We start from the raw sequence: 5,285 nt of genomic DNA, 5'->3' as shown, positions 1-5,285 counted from the left end.
GAAAAAGGCAGGAAGGAGGTGTCGATGAGGAAGGGAGGTACAGAACTCTCCCAGGGCTGGCAAAGCGGACTGAGCGAGGTTTAATATGGCTGGAACTGCGAATACTGGAATGGAAAGGGGCTCATTCTGTGCTTTGGAGGAGCTGAGCGGTCTGGGATGAGTATCATTAGTGAGAAATGAATATGCTGCGACTTGGGGGTCGGGGGGTGGGGGGGAAGGAGGAGTGGCGGGGGTGGGGGGTAAAAATATTAACCACAATAGAGAGCAAATCACCAGAATCTGCAAACTGGCGCTGCTATTGAATAGAAGCCCTCTTACTGGGCGCTAGAATTAGTTATCCCTCCACATTCTTATCCCCTTATTTGGGCTGTGAGGGATAATCAGGAAATTAACCATTCAACGTGTATTATAGATGCCTCTAAGGGTAAGCCAGACATTGAGGAATAGAGGAATATGCTGATAGGGTGAGATGAAGAGGGGATGAGGGAGAGGCTCTTGTGGAGCAGAAACACGGTAGAATCTTCCATTCTGGAGTCCAAGTCCGGTGGTGGGCAGGAAAGTCGGCATGGTTCCCGCAGGGCGGCAGGATGGCTGAACACACGTGATCGTCCACGGTTCACCCCTTTAGCTATGCGTCCGCAAAGAGCACGGTAAATCTTGTTGCCTCATGGGGGTTGGAGGTCCTGGCACCATATTTAAATGGCACTGGGTCAACCATTCCCTCATTGCAGGCCAGGAGCCCTGCATTGCTGCTCCAGAGTCCTTACAGTCACGGCTCGTGCTGGAGGAGCTAGCGGGACATGCGAGGGAGGCTCCGGCATTGCCTTCCCCTTCATCTCTAGATAAGAACACCACCTACGATATACCCATGTTCAGGTCAACGCTTACCGGTGCAGTGCACCCTGTTCACCAGCATCTTGACCTTCTAGAGGCCCCGCTGCTCTTTGCTGTTTGGCCCTTGACCTTCCTGGCCCTGTGCCGACCTGCGATGGGCCCTCCTTCTTCTCATCTGGATGCGGCCATTACCAAGGGCAGGGTTGCCTGCGGCCTGCATCAACGATGCCTCAGTGGATGTGTGAACGAATTGAAGTGATAAATTTAGTGAGCCTGTCCTTTACAGGTTTCCCTCCCCTCAAAGCCAGCAGGCAAGTGCTAAACCCTTCACCCGGCCTCTGTCTAGACGTGGCATCCCTACCCCACCCCTTCCAGATGAAGGACATCCTGGAGGACCAGAACTGGATGTTCCTCCTGTTCATACATGACTGCACGTGGAGACATTGCTTTTTGACCGGGGTGATGAGAGGCGTGTGCAAGAGGTCTCCCTCTGACACTATCCCACCTGTCACCACTACCCTCGAGACTCTACATAGAAAGACTAACTGCCTGAGTCCTTGTCAGCCATGACCATTCACCCAGGAGGATGGAGATTTGGAGTCGCAAGTTGGCTGCCCTCCACCAGCCGTGCCCCTTGGGGGCATCCACCACCCTCCCTCCCTTCATCCCTGCTTCTGACTGCAGCCGATGGCAAATGGCACAGAATGAACGGCAGCTCCCGACCTTGCTGGGATCTCGAGGTTGTGAGACCCATGAGTCAGGAACAAACCTGCTGAAATGTGGACTTTACCATAGAGAGGAGACAACAACTGAGCACGGCTGACATCAGCTGTCTCATGATTATTAGGATGTCCCTTTAGTCAGTCACTTGTGCTGACCTTAAACTCCACCCACCCGAAAAGACCCTCCTCCCACTTTGAGGGATCTCTCTGACTGACTAACTGTGTGGTCAGATTTGGAAAATGGTGCTCACTACCTTCTAAACTCACTCCACTGGATTCTACCTTCCCCCTGTCACCCACCAACTTCCCCCCATCACCCTTGACCCACCCAAAATCACCATTCCTCCCCCTGCTGTTGACTTGGACCCTTTATGATCCACCTCCCCTCAGAGTTGACACCTGTTAATGTCCCCATGTCCAACCTCACCCTGCCCCCTCCTGTTATTTGAACCACCTGTCTTGTCCCCTTCCGTTACCCAACACCCCACGCACACCCCCACCTCCCAGCCCCCATGACACCTTCACCTAACAGATTCTCATTCTAGTCCTGCTACCCTACCACATCCTGCTCCCCCTGTGACTGATTATTCCCTCCCATGACCTCACAGGACCCCACCACCGACCCCGCCCTCTAAGGCACACTCTTTCCCCCCTCAGCCTGCCTACCTGGTACAGTCTTGGTGCAGCTTTTGCACTCGAGTAGTGTTTTGCGTGGTCCCCAAGTAGGCAAAAGCAGCGTGTACTGACCTCAAAGTCATGGAAGAGGTGAAGCTCACCAGGGGCACACGGCTTATATAAAGTCGTAAAACCGAACATTCTAAATTCTTGCTGGTGGGGAGCTTAATTTGGAGGGCGAAATTAATTCCAGCGAGATGGCCTTTCAGTGAGGATGCATAAGATGCTAATGTATGTTTGTTCATTTTCACCCACCTTAAAAGTCAGCAGTACAAAATTCAAACAGCTCATCCTGCTGTCAGGAAACAGATTTTTTTGCCTCTCGCCAAATTAAGTGCCACGATTCCTGCTGCTGGTGGGACTGGAAGATTCTGTCTGTTTGGCCTGTTTCTATGCTGTAAATACTGTTTAAAATACATTCTGAAATTAAAATTATTCAAACTGACTTGCCTATTTACTTCCTTTCCGTTCTGTTGCTTTTATTTATGAAAATTCATAATCTAAATGATGATTTAATCCCTCCTCCAACTCATTGAATTTACCTCCTTCCCCCTGCCCTGGTTCTATCTGCGGTTTGTTTGCATCACTTCTCCCCTTTCCCCTTCCCTCTTTTCCCTCTCCCTCCTCATCCCCTCTCCCTCTCCTCATCCTTTCTGCATCCCCTTCTCTGTCCCTCCCATACCCTCCTGCATCCCTTCCCCCTTCCTCTCTCATTATCCCCCTCCGCCTTTCCCTCTACCTCTTCCATAGTTATTCTCTATTCATTCTATCAAAAATCCTCACAATTTTAAAAGCCTCTTTTGAATCCCCTCTTAGCTTTCTTTGCTCCTAAGGAAATAGTCACAGTATCTCAAATGTCAATAAACATTGAATAGCTCAATGTCTCAAATTCCTCCCAATAAACTATAGTTTCCCAACCTTCATTTTATCCTGGGAGCCTGTCCTGTCTGCAGTCTGATAGTTAATGTGCTTCCTATAATAAGGTACTCAAAACTACAATACACTATCTGTGGTCTTGTGTAAATTTTATCCTCATCGCCTTTATTGCGTCAGTATGTGTTCCATTTATAAAACCCAAAATGTGTTGGCCTTTTCATAGTTTATCTGCTGTACAGGTACGTAGGCCACAAGTCTGAATGACTGGTGGATCATATCAAACAGCTCTTCCCTTCAGCTGTTCCCAATAGGCAGAATACTAACCATATTTAGCCAACCCATATTTGCAAATCTCAGAACACAATGTCTAACATTAGATTCCACAATTGGACATCACTTGCTGAACAATCCTGAGTGTGCCAATAATTACACTAACAACCAATTTAAGGTTATCAGTCAGGCTCACAATGTAGCTCACTTATGCTTGCTAGAAGTTACATGTATTCATACACTGGGATCTGTCATCTGCAGGCAAAAGGAATAAGTCCAGGCATTGCACCTTTTTTAACTTAAACAGAAATATGGGGGGCAATAGTTCACTGGTGTGTTGACCATGGCAACTCTGACCAATTAGAGTTGACTTGCTAGCCAATCAACACCCTTTTCTCAAGCAGTATAAATTGTTGCTCCCTTTGAAATTTGGCATTCTTGCACCTGTGCTGATGAGTGCAAGCTGAATAGCTTCAACAGCTTGTCCCTTTTTTCAGCAATACTAAAATTTATCTACAGCACTCACACCTTAAGGTAATTATATTGTTGAATTCTTGGGCCCCTCTCTGCTCATGTGTCCACACCTTTCATTATCTTTTCGTTGGCTGCAGAATGTTTTACCTCTTAAAATAAAACTGCATCTGCCACCTGCCTGCCCATTTCACTGGTGTCTTTTAGTATCCTCCTTACTTCTTGAAACCTTCCAATTTTTGCATTGCTCAACATCATGGTTCCTATTCCAAATCATCTGTACTCAACAAGGGTGCAAGGGTATCCCAAATTGCCCCACGCCTTCTCCAGTCAATGGAACATCAATTTATCCCACTTTTTATCCCCCAACTAACTTTCAATCCATGCTAATATAAAAACAAAATACTGTAGATGCTGGAAATCTGAAATCATAACGGAAAATGCTGGAAAAGCTCAGCAGGTCTGGCAGCATCTGTGGAGAGAGAAACAGAGTTAAAGTTTCAAGTCCATGTTAGGGTCCCCCTTGTCCTCCCTTTTCACCCCACCAGCCTCCTCATTCAAAGGATCTTTCTCCGCCGTTTCTGCCAACTCCAGCATGATGCCACTACCAAACACATCTTCCCCTCACCACCACCACCCACCCCCCTTCGTCCCGCCACCCCCACACCACTGTCAGCATTCTGTAGGGACCATTCCCTCTGTGACACTCTGGTCCACTCCTCCATCACCCCCAATTCTTCATCCCCTTCCCACAGCATCTTCCCATGCAATCGCAGAAGGGGTAACACCTTCCCCTTTACCTTCTCCCTCCTCACTGCCCAAGGCCCCAAACACTATTTCAGGTGAAGCAGAACTTTACTTGCACCTTCTTCAATTTTGTCTACTATATTTGTTGCTCCCAATACCCAGACTGGGTGGCCACTTTGCGGAACACCTTCGCTCAGTCCTCGAGCACAACCCAGACCTTACTGTCGCTTGCCTTTTCAACACACCACCCTGCTCTCATGCCCACGTGTCTGTCCTTGGCCTGCTGTGATGTTCCACTGAAATGCAATGCAAACTGGAGGAACAGCACCTCCTTCTGATTGAGTTCAACAACTTCATAACATGAACTCTCTCCTCCCTTTTATAATCCAATTTTAGCTTTTTTAGTTTTAGTTTTACTTTTTATTCTCATTATTTATTTATTTATTTATTTTAAAATCTTTTTCCCCCAAACCACCACCCCCCCCACCCCCCGCCCCCACAACCACAGGACGATCTGTCACTTGTTTCTATGTTGTGCTTTCACAGAGCGCTCACCCTTGTTCTACTATTAACACATTCTGCTATCTTACCCTTATGCCACTATCAGCACCTTCTTTAATCTTTAACAATACCGTTACCACCCCCCTGGGTCTTGTGTCCATGACATCTTTGTCAATTTCTCCTGAGCAC

Source organism: Carcharodon carcharias, chromosome 25 (assembly GCF_017639515.1).
Source record: "Carcharodon carcharias isolate sCarCar2 chromosome 25, sCarCar2.pri, whole genome shotgun sequence".
NCBI classification, from domain to species: Eukaryota; Metazoa; Chordata; class Chondrichthyes; order Lamniformes; family Lamnidae; genus Carcharodon; species Carcharodon carcharias.
The sequence above is the reverse complement of the archived record's forward strand: the minus strand, read 5'-3'. Positions refer to the sequence as shown.